We start from the raw sequence: 12,034 nt of genomic DNA, 5'->3' as shown, positions 1-12,034 counted from the left end.
TCCTGCTTCTAAGCAGACTATTGCTCGTTGGATTTGTAGTACAATTCAGCTTGCACATTCTGTGGCAGGCCTGCCACAGACTAAATCTGTAAAAGCCCATTCCACAAGGAAGGTGGGCTCATCTTGGGCGGCTGCCCGAGGGGTCTTGGCTTTACAACTTTGCCGAGCAGCTACTTGGTCAGGGGCAAACACGTTTGCTAAATTCTACAAATTTGATACCCTGGCTGAGGAGGACCTGGAGTTCTCTCATTCGGTGCTGCAGAGTCATCCGCACTCTCCCGCCCGTTTGGGAGCTTTGGTATAATCCCCATGGTCCTTACGGAGTTCCCAGCATCCACTAGGACGTCAGAGAAAATAAGAATTTACTTACCGATAATTCTATTTCTCGTAGTCCGTAGTGGATGCTGGGCGCCCATCACAAGTGCGGATTGTCTGCAATACTTGTACATAGTTGCTGTTACAAAAATCGGGTTTTTGTTATTGTGAGCCATCTTTTCAGAGGCTCCGCTGTTATCATGCTGTTAACTGGGTTCAGATCACAGGTTGTACGGTGTGATTGGTGTGGCTGGTATGAGTCTTACCCGGGATTCAAAATCCTTCCTTATTGTGTACGCTCGTCCGGGCACAGTATCCTAACTGAGGCTTGGAGGAGGATCATAGGGGGAGGAGCCAGTGCACACCAGGTAGTCCTAAAGCTTTACTTTTGTGCCCAGTCTCCTGCGGAGCCGCTATTCCCCATGGTCCTTACGGAGTTCCCAGCATCCACTACGGACTACGAGAAATAGAATTATCGGAAGTAAATTCTTATTTTTCTATTATGTTATTTTTGAAACATTATCATGGCAGCAAGCGCACTGTAGTTATGTGGAGATGTGTCCGGTACTCCGGGACACATCCCATCAGCAGCACGCAGGGGATCTGTGTCCCCTGCGGGAGTGTGTGTGTGGCAGCGCTGGGGCAGCTTGTCTGCCCCCAGCGCTTGTCTGTGGGCAGGAGCGGCGGGTGTCTGGTGCAGGGATTACCCTTGTCCCTGCACCGGACCAGAGGCTGCGGAGGACTTTGAATGTTGGCGCCCTCCGGGAGCCAATCACGGCTCCCGGAGCGGCAGCCAATCAGAGAGGGACGCGGCGAGCCAATCGGCGCTCGCCGCGTCATAGGCCCCGCCCCCGGCATCTGACGTCAGATGCCGGGCGGGAGCCTGAAGAAAAGACCGCGCGCGGGGGCGCGAAGGCAGAAGTCGACGCCAGGCGGGAAGAGCAGAGAGAAGACGCCGGGAGAAGATGCCGCGCCGCGCCGAAGAGCGGTGAAGAGGTCCTGAGGCCACGGAAGAGGCCAGGAGACGCCAGGCCCCTTGAAGAAGATGTCCAGCGGCGGCTGGATGCGGAGAAGAGACGGAGGCGCCGCTGGCCAGGACGGGCCAGCGGCAGAAGAGGGTGCCGGAGACCCCTGGATCAGGTGAGGCCTCAGTGAGGCTAACTTCACCCCCTCCCCTTTTCCTCCCTCGACCACCAGGGACGGGCATTAGGCCCGAGGGCACAATTCAGGCACTAGGCCTGGGCGCAGATAGGAGATTGGGGGCCATTATTTGATTAGGTGGTTTGGGCATGAGGCCCAAGCCACCCTCTCCCTGTGGCACCAGTTAGGCGGGCACTAGGCCCGGGGGGCATATCAGGCAATAGGCCTGTGGGCATTAGAGGGCATTAGGCCCTAGGGTATTTTGGCCAGCTAGGGATATCTAAAGCTGACGCTGGGTACTAGACCCAGGTCACCCCGCGTGTGACAGGTTAGGCGGGCGCTAGGCCCGTGGGTGAAATCAGGCCTCCGGCCTGTGTGCAGCTAGGGGGCGCTAGGCCCAGTGAATAAGACCCCCGAGGTGAGTACAGGTGGCACTGGGCGCTAGGCATAGGCCACCCTGAGGTATTTGGGTAGGCCGTGCGGCGCCCACCCCCTTTCCAGCGGGAGGGATTTAAAGGGACAGCCCCGTGTGATCTTGTATTCCGATATTGTGATGTAGGTTGTTACCGTGCAGGGCAAAGTGTATGCGTTGTTTAAGTTGTGCTTAGTTGTGTTGCACCACCCACACGAGCTAGTTTGAGGGCTCTGTTTATGTAGCTAGTGTAGCGGACGCACACTAGGGTAGTTCTTGGCCCTGCACGGCTGTTTCTCTTTGCCTCCTTACAGGGACCTGTAAGTGGAGAAGATCGGAGTGCAAGACTTGTGACGGTGAGTAGCATCCGTGTACGTTTGTCCCTTGTCTGTCCCCGAGCGCCGGAGTCGGGATTGCTCACGGACGTGAGAATCCTTTTCATCACACTACGTGCGAGAGCGCGAGTGTGTGAAAGCTGGGTGGCTGAGGCCTTGTGCCAGTGATGACCTTTCACCCAACCGGTGAAGGTCGCGGTCACCCCTGGGGTATCCCCTGTTCCAGTGGAAGAAGGGTCGATACCCCCTTTAAGGTAAACTATTCTCTCCTCAGCTCGGTCGTCGGTCAGCTCCGAGAGGGAATCGCCGTGTCCGGATCCGACTGAAGATTTCCAGGTCCGTTGAAGGTTCCGGTACCTGAAGGTGAGAGAGAGCTGCGCCTGGTGAGTACCAAATCTACACCTGCACGGCAGCAGGCACCACCACACCGCAGCCGCACCTCTCACACTTGGCGTAGTCGGCAGGATCAGAGAGACCGGATCACGGATACGATGTGGAACGCCACCAAGAAGACCTCCCTGCGGATGGCTCCGGAACAGACTCACCCACGGACGCGTGCGGATCAGAGCGACTGGGTGACGGTGTCTGGGGCAGACCTCCTGAAGATGGTGCAGCGGTCGGTCCAGCGTGGAAAGGAAGAGCGCCAGGAGAAGGGGCGCAAGAAGGCCGCTGTGACGCCCTGCAAGAGATGTCAGTGTCACAACTGAGGGCCTGAGCTGACGGGAGGCAGCCTCAGTTGTAGGGGCTGAGATGTACCGGAACCTGGGAGGTTGTATCAGACCCCTGGACATGTAAGTAACATGAATAATAACTGCCCGAAGGCGTGACCACGACAACTTGGATAAAAGTCAATAATGTTTATTATGACAACTCCGCAACACAGCAGCAGTAAAAGAAAACGTAAAAAGTCAGCAAAGAATAAATACAGTTCCTGGGTACTACAGGATGGCAGGAGCCACAGGGCACTGGTAGTGTGAGATAGTTCTTATGATCTTCTAGATGGAAAGTCCTTACCAGGCCCGACTGTAGCAATGGAGATAACCCAGGATTGTGCCAGCTGGTGTTCCAGGAAAAGCTGGGTTGCTGAAGATAAAACAGCTGCTGTGGATACTGGCTGGAACCAGACTGTTGTTAGCACGGAGTGGATACTGGCTGGAACCAGTTAAATAATAAATGAACTTGGGAGCGATGAAATATGAACTGAAATGTAGAACTTGAGAGCGGAGAAATAATAATACCGGTGGAGAGTGGTAAAGTGTAGAAAGGACACCGGCCCTTTAAGGGAAGCTGTACTCTGCTGGAAGCTGAGCTGGAAGCAGGTAAAGTTGTAGCTGGAAACAGATGAATCCACAATGGATTGGAGAGTCAGGCTACACCGCAGGTGGAATGCTGGTGCGGGTCTCTATGGTGGAAGTCTTGAGACAGGAGCTGGAACCTGGAAGACAATCACAGGAGAGAGACAAACAGGAACTAGGTTTGACAACCAAAGCACTGATGCCTTCCTTGCTCAGGCACAGTGTATTTATACCTGCAGCAAGGAAGGGATTGGCTAGGCAATTATGCAGATTATCAATACTGAGAACAGATTGGTGGAAATGATCATCTGACAGAATCCAAGATGGCTGCGCCCATGCAGACACTTGGAGGGAAGTTTGATTTGTAATCCATGTGGTAATGAAAACAGTAATGGCGGCGCCGGCCACCGGAGACAGGAGGCGCCAGGCTGACAGATGCACATCCAACCACGCGGACACAGCGGAGGCCGCGGCTGACGTAATCGCCACTCAGACACTCTGCATGCAGAAGTTCAGGGACGGCGGCGGAGGCCGCGGGAGACGCCATGCCAGGTGTAATATGGCGTTTACTGTGACAGCGTCCCAGAGTGACAGGAGAGGATACAGGAATGTACACATCAGGATAACAGATGGGATCCGGTCCTGGAGCGCTGAGCCAGCCTTAGGAGGCATCTGATGGGTAAGAAATGGCGTCCAGATACCCGGATCGTGACAGCACCCCCCCCTTTAGGAGTGGCCCCAGGACACTTCTTTGGCTTTTGAGGAAACTTGGAATGGAATCTCCGGACCAAGGCAGGAGCATGGACATCAAAAGCATTGGTCCATGAACGTTCCTCAGGACCATAACCCTTCCAGTCAATAAGATATTGTAGTTGACCGTAACGGTGACGTGAGTCCAGGATCTTGGCCACTTCATACTCAACGCCTCGTTGAGTTTGGACTTTCGGAGTTGGAGGAAGTGAGGAATGAAACCGATTCAAGATCAGCGGTTTCAACAGGGAAACATGGAATGTCCTGGGTATTTTTAAGAAGGGAGGCAACTGGAGTCTGTAAGCAACAGGATTGATGACTTGTTCAATCTTGAAAGGACCGATATAGCGAGGTGCAAACTTCATACTGGGAACTCTTAACCTCAAATTCTTCGTGGATAACCATACCCGATCACCCACCTTGAGAGCAGGAACTGCTCGACGCTTCTTATCCGCAAACTTCTTGTACCTGAACGATGCCTTGAGCAGAGCTGATCGTACGCTCTTCCAGATATTGGCAAACTGATGCAAGGTGATATCCACTGCGGGAACAGAAGTTGCTGGAAGCGGTTGGAACTCAGGGACTTTAGGGTGGAATCCAAAGTTAGTGAAGAATGGTGTTGAAGCAGATGAAGAATGATACTGGTTGTTATGACAGAACTCGGCCCAGGGAATTAATTGAACCCAGTCATCTTGAGAGGAGGACACATAGATGCGGAGGAAGGCCTCCAAGTCCTGATTCACCCTCTCGGTTTGACCATTGGTCTGAGGATGGTAAGCCGTGGAAAACTTTAGCTTGACTTGGAGGACTTGACATAAACTTCGCCAGAATTTGGCTGTAAATTGAACTCCTCGATCTGAGATAATTTCTTCAGGAAGACCGTGGAGTCGGAAGATCTCTTGTATGAATACTTGAGCCAACTTGGAAGCTGACGGAAGACCGGTGAGAGGAATGAAGTGTGCCATCTTGGTGAACCGGTCAACTACCACCCAGATGGTATTGAACTTGTTGCACATGGGTAAGTCTGTAATGAAATCCATCGACAAGTGGGTCCATGGTCGACGGGGAACGGATAGTGGAACCAGTTGCCCCGCAGGCGACTGGCGGGATACTTTATGTTGGGCACACTTTGGGCAAGATGCAATAAACTCCAAGACGTCCTTTTTCAGAGTTGGCCACCAATAGGACCTAGAGATAAACTCCAGGGTTTTTTGGATACCTGTATGTCCGGCAAAACGGGAAGCATGGGCCCAATGCATGAGCTTCTTCCTTAGCATCGGCTTCACAAAACTTTTCCCTGATGGGGGCGTAGAGTCCATCCCTACCGTGGAGAATGCCAACGGATTTATAATAGGATGCTTGTCTGAAGACTCTGACTCATTTTCTTGCTCCCATGAGCGGGAAAGGGCATCGGCCTTGCGATTCTGAGAGCCCGGACAGAACTGGAGTTTAAAGTCGAACCTGGAAAAGAAAAGTGCCCATCTGGCCTGACGAGGGTTGAGACATTGTGCGCCCTTCAGGTATAAAAGGTTCTTGTGGTCTGTAAGTATGGTGATTGAATGAGAAGCTCCCTCCAACAGATACCTCCACTCTTCTAGAGCGAGCTTGATGGCTAGCAACTCCTGGTCGCCAATGGCATAGTTGCGCTCAGCTGGGGAGAACTTCCGGGAGAAGAAACTGCAAGGGTGTAAATGGCCATCTTTAGCCCTCTGAGATAACACCGCTCCTACTCCAACGGAGGAGGCATCCACCTCTAAGATGAAAGGAGAGTCGATGTCAGGCTGTTTCAGAACAGGCGCAGAGATGAACCTTTGTTTTAAAAGATGAAATGCTTGCATGGCTTCTTCAGACCACTTGGACGGGTTAGCACCCTTCTTAGTGAAAGCAGTAATAGGCGCCACAATGGTGGAAAAGTCTCGTATAAACTTTCGGTAATAGTTGGCGAACCCTAAGAACCTCTTGACCCCTTTGAGGGTTAAGGGTACCGGCCAATTTTGGATTGCTTGTAGTTTCTCAGGATCCATCTCTAGTCCGGAACCGGACACAATGTACCCTAGAAACGGAATGGACTTGACTTCAAAGACGCATTTTTCTAATTTGCAATAGAGATGATTGACACGGAGACGGGACAGAACCTCTTTAACCCAAAAACGATGTTCCTCTAAATCGTTGGCAAAAATGAGGATATCGTCTAGATAGACCACGACATGACGGTATAGAATGTCTCTGAAGATCTCATTGACAAAATGCTGGAAGACAGCTGGAGCATTGCTCAATCCGAAGGGCATGACGAGGTACTCATAATGTCCGTCACGGGTGTTAAAGGCGGTCTTCCACTCGTCACCCTCACGGATCCGGATGAGATTGTATGCACCTCGCAAGTCCAGCTTTGTAAAGATGGTAGCTCCGCTAACTCTGTCAAAGAGCTCAGTAATCAGGGGTAAAGGATAACGGTTCTTGATGGTAATGTCGTTCAAACCTCTGTAGTCGATGCACGGCCGCAGACCACCATCTTTCTTTTTTACAAAAAAGAAGCCTGCGCCGGCTGGAGAAGAAGAAGGTCGAATGAACCCCTTTGCTAGGTTCTCTTTAATATATTCCTCCATAGAATGCGTCTCAGGCAGAGACAACGGATAAGTTCGGCCTCGAGGTGGAACCTTCCCTGGAACGAGATCAATCGGACAGTCCCATTCTCTATGAGGAGGAAGGATATCAGCAGAAGCTTTACTGAACACATCCGTGAAATCTTGATATGGAGGAGGTGGAACATCAGACGACCTGGGGGAGGAAGAACAGACAGGCAATACTTTAAACAAACATGTCTCAGCACAGGAGGAACCCCATGCCAGGATTTGCGTAGTCGTCCAATCAATTGTAGGATTGTGAAGACGGAGCCATGGAAGGCCCAGGACCACAGGATGTGTGGCTCTTGGAATCACTAAAAAAGAAATAAGTTCGGAATGAAGAACTCCCACTCTCAGACGAACTGGTAGAGTCCTTAAAGAAATAACTGCATCAAAAATTTTGCTGCCATCCACGGCAGTTAAAGAAATGGACGAAGGAAGTCTCTCGGTGGGTAGGGACCACCGTTTAACATAGGCTTCGGTAATAAAGTTCCCAGCTGCTCCGGAATCAAGGAGGGCAATGACGTTCCGATAACGTTGAGCAACTTGAAGCGAGACTGGGAGATTACAATCTTGAGGAGATGGAGAGGAGATCATTACTCCTAGCCGGCCCTCTCCTTGGCGAGCTAGGATTTGGAGTTTCCCGGACGTTTGGGACAGGCATTAATGGTGTGAGACGGAGCTGCACAATAGAGACAGAGAAACTCGGAGAGACGTCTTCGGCGCTCAGCAGGAGTTAAACGGGAACGGCCAAGTTGCATGGGCTCATCTTTAGATGGTGACAGTTGACGAGGAGGAGGAGCAGAAGATTTTGGAGCAGATGATCTTCCACGCTCAGTTGCTCTCTCTCTGAAACGTAAATCAACTTTCGTGCAGAGTGAGATTAGCTCATCTAACTTAGAAGGTAAGTCTCTGGTAGCTAACTCATCTTTAATACGCTCAGATAAGCCATGCCAGAATGCAGCATACAGGGCCTCGTCGTTCCATGCCAGTTCGGATGCCAGGATCTGGAACTGTATCAGATATTGTCCTACAGTACGTGACCCCTGGCGTAAACGGAGAATCTCGGATGAAGCTGAGGTTACCCGGCCTGGCTCGTCGAAGATGCGCCTGAATGTTGACACGAAGGCAGTGTAGGAAGATAGCAGGGTGTCGGACCTCTCCCATAACGGTGATGCCCAATCAAGGGCTGAGCCACTGAGAAGAGAAATAATGTAGGCAATTTTTGTACGGTCACTGGGAAAATTGCCAGGTTGTAGCTCAAACTGAATCTCACACTGGTTGAGAAATCCCCTGCAGAATCTTGGAGATCCGTCAAATTTTGCTGGCGTTGGAAGATGAAGACGTGGAGCAGAAATGGGTAAGGTGGGTGGGGTTATAGCTGGAGTCACTGTGGTTGACGCACCAGACGCGCCTGATCCACGGAGAGTTGTCTGAATCCCATCCAGCCGAGTAGAGAGATCCTGGAGACAGCGGATGATGTGGCCCTGTGCAGCCTCCTGATGTTCTAATTGGGCTGCCAGTTCTTGCATCGGCCTGGCCGCTTGATCCTGGTCTCCGGCTAGATTCATTTGGTCAGTGCTTACTGTCACAACTGAGGGCCTGAGCTGACGGGAGGCAGCCTCAGTTGTAGGGGCTGAGATGTACCGGAACCTGGGAGGTTGTATCAGACCCCTGGACATGTAAGTAACATGAATAATAACTGCCCGAAGGCGTGACCACGACAACTTGGATAAAAGTCAATAATGTTTATTATGACAACTCCGCAACACAGCAGCAGTAAAAGAAAACGTAAAAAGTCAGCAAAGAATAAATACAGTTCCTGGGTACTACAGGATGGCAGGAGCCACAGGGCACTGGTAGTGTGAGATAGTTCTTATGATCTTCTAGATGGAAAGTCCTTACCAGGCCCGACTGTAGCAATGGAGATAACCCAGGATTGTGCCAGCTGGTGTTCCAGGAAAAGCTGGGTTGCTGAAGATAAAACAGCTGCTGTGGATACTGGCTGGAACCAGACTGTTGTTAGCACGGAGTGGATACTGGCTGGAACCAGTTAAATAATAAATGAACTTGGGAGCGATGAAATATGAACTGAAATGTAGAACTTGAGAGCGGAGAAATAATAATACCGGTGGAGAGTGGTAAAGTGTAGAAAGGACACCGGCCCTTTAAGGGAAGCTGTACTCTGCTGGAAGCTGAGCTGGAAGCAGGTAAAGTTGTAGCTGGAAACAGATGAATCCACAATGGATTGGAGAGTCAGGCTACACCGCAGGTGGAATGCTGGTGCGGGTCTCTATGGTGGAAGTCTTGAGACAGGAGCTGGAACCTGGAAGACAATCACAGGAGAGAGACAAACAGGAACTAGGTTTGACAACCAAAGCACTGATGCCTTCCTTGCTCAGGCACAGTGTATTTATACCTGCAGCAAGGAAGGGATTGGCTAGGCAATTATGCAGATTATCAATACTGAGAACAGATTGGTGGAAATGATCAGCTGACAGAATCCAAGATGGCTGCGCCCATGCAGACACTTGGAGGGAAGTTTGATTTGTAATCCATGTGGTAATGAAAACAGTAATGGCGGCGCCGGCCACCGGAGACAGGAGGCGCCAGGCTGACAGATGCACATCCAACCACGCGGACACAGCGGAGGCCGCGGCTGACGTAATCGCCACTCAGACACTCTGCATGCAGAAGTTCAGGGACGGCGGCGGAGGCCGCGGGAGACGCCATGCCAGGTGTAATATGGCGTTTACTGTGACAGCGTCCCAGAGTGACAGGAGAGGATACAGGAATGTACACATCAGGATAACAGATGGGATCCGGTCCTGGAGCGCTGAGCCAGCCTTAGGAGGCATCTGATGGGTAAGAAATGGCGTCCAGATACCCGGATCGTGACAGTCGGCAAACAGGGCACTTTGCCGACGAGTGTACGTGGCGAGAGACGTCCCCAAAGAAGGTGGTCCAGGAAGCGGACCGAAGACGTCAGCAGGGCCAAGTGAAGAAGGAGTCCTGGTGTTTGCTCTGCGGAAACTACGGGCATGAGCACAACAGTTGTCCCTGGGACGAAGAGTTGAGCGAAGACGAGGTTGATCCCCGGTGTGAAAGCTGTGGAGATCCCCGACATCGGCTCCTGGAATGCCCATGGACGGAAGACAGGACGGACTACGAGGCCACGGTGAAGCAGATGACGGAGTCTCGTCAGCAACTTTGGGACCGGGTGGCTGCAGAGCCTGTGTGTGCGCTCTGCGAGGCGAGAGGACATGCGCTTCCCGATTGTCCGTGGAATGAAGACCGGATGATTGCGGATGGTCGTGCCCTGAGATGGGAGGAGGAAACCTGGGAAATGGAGCGGAAGACCCTGCTTGAAGTTAGTTCGCAGGTGCCCATTTCCTCTGAGCCGGAACAAACGGGTGAAGATTCCCCAGTGAAGGAGGTGGACCAGGAACCCGTCTTGGAGAAGGTGGCAGTGGCCCTCCCTTGTTGGAAGTGTCGGCGACCAGGACATGCGGCCAGTGAGTGCCCCTGGGAAGATGCCGCGGACCTACTCTGTCCCAAGAAAGTGACCCCAGTAAGGCAGAATCCTTTCCCGCATAAGGCGGAGGTGGACGACTGGGAGGTGAAGAGACCACGCTGCGAAGAAAAGCGTGAAGACCCAGTGACGGAGATGTCCAGAATCTCCCCGCGATGGAACCGTCCACGACCAGGACGTGCGGAACAGGAGTGTCCTGGGTACCAAGAGATGCCAGCGGAAACGAAGGAGTACGCTGAGGAAGTAAAGAATCCAGCGGAAGCGAAGGAGTACGCTGAGGAAACAGAGGTGCCAGCGGAAAGGACTAAGTACGCTGAGGAGGAAAATGATACCCCAGTCCAGATATCGGTGGAGGACTCGGACTACGATGAGCTGTCCGCCGACGAATCCCTCCAAGAACAGACGGAGGACGACTCTGGCATCGGAAGCGCCGACGAGAGTGACTGGCAGGATCGGGTGGAGTCGTGCTCCCAGTTGAATGCCCTCCATGAAGAGGAGGAGATAGTCCTGGAGCAATACCTGCCGGAAGTACCGAGTTGGACGGACGTACGGGGAGAGGATCGTTATGCCGTGGGAGGACCCGTTCCAGAGGAAGACATGGGACCTTTGGAGATGCCCCACGAGGAGATGCGACAGATGGTGGTTGTTGCCCGGGAGGAAACGGATGCCCCGGAGGATTCCGCTGTTGGGTGGTGGTCGGTACCACCCCCTGAAGACAGGGACGATGCCACTGACGATCTAAAAGGCCAGGAGTGGGTGACTGTTGTCCCCGTGGAGGAAGAGTCCCCTTGGTGGCCAACGTCGAGCGACCGTGAGGAGATGCCACTCCCCCAGAGGATCCGCCGATGGAGGTCGGGAGGTAAGAAGAGGAACCCGGAGCTGGAGGTGGAAGGAGGTGGGGTCACAGCCCGTCCGGGCTGGGCCCTCGAACACAACCTCGCCGGAGGGACCTCGGAATCCCCTGACCCGTGGACAAGGGACATCGTGAGGAACTTTGTAGGGACTACAAAGGAAAAATGGGGGGGAAATGTGGAGATGTGTCCGGTACTCCGGGACACATCCCATCAGCAGCACGCAGGGGATCTGTGTCCCCTGCGGGAGTGTGTGTGTGGCAGCGCTGGGGCAGCTTGTCTGCCCCCAGCGCTTGTCTGTGGGCAGGAGCGGCGGGTGTCTGGTGCAGGGATTACCCTTGTCCCTGCACCGGACCAGAGGCTGCGGAGGACTTTGAATGTTGGAGCGGCAGCCAATCAGAGAGGGACGCGGCGAGCCAATCGGCGCTCGCCGCGTCATAGGCCCCGCCCCCGGCGTCTGACGTCAGACGCCGGGCGGGAGCCTGAAGAAAAGACCGCGCGCGGGGGCGCGAAGGCAGAAGACGACGCCGGGCGGGAAGAGCAGAGAGAAGACGCCGGGAGAAGACGCCGGGCCGCGTCAAAGAGCGGTGAAGAGGTCCTGAGGCCGCGGAAGAGGCCAGGAGACGCCAGGCCCCTTGAAGAAGATGTCCAGCGGCGGCTGGATGCGGAGAAGAGACGGAGGCGCCGCTGGTCAGGACGGGCCAGCGGCAGAAGAGGGTGCCGGAGACCCCTGGATCAGGTGAGGCCTCAGTGAGGCTAACTTCACCCCCTCCCCTTTTA

The sequence above is a fragment of the Pseudophryne corroboree genome, chromosome 1 (genome assembly GCF_028390025.1).
Source record: "Pseudophryne corroboree isolate aPseCor3 chromosome 1, aPseCor3.hap2, whole genome shotgun sequence".
NCBI lineage: Eukaryota > Metazoa > Chordata > Amphibia > Anura > Myobatrachidae > Pseudophryne > Pseudophryne corroboree.
Note: the sequence above shows the minus strand (reverse complement) of the source record.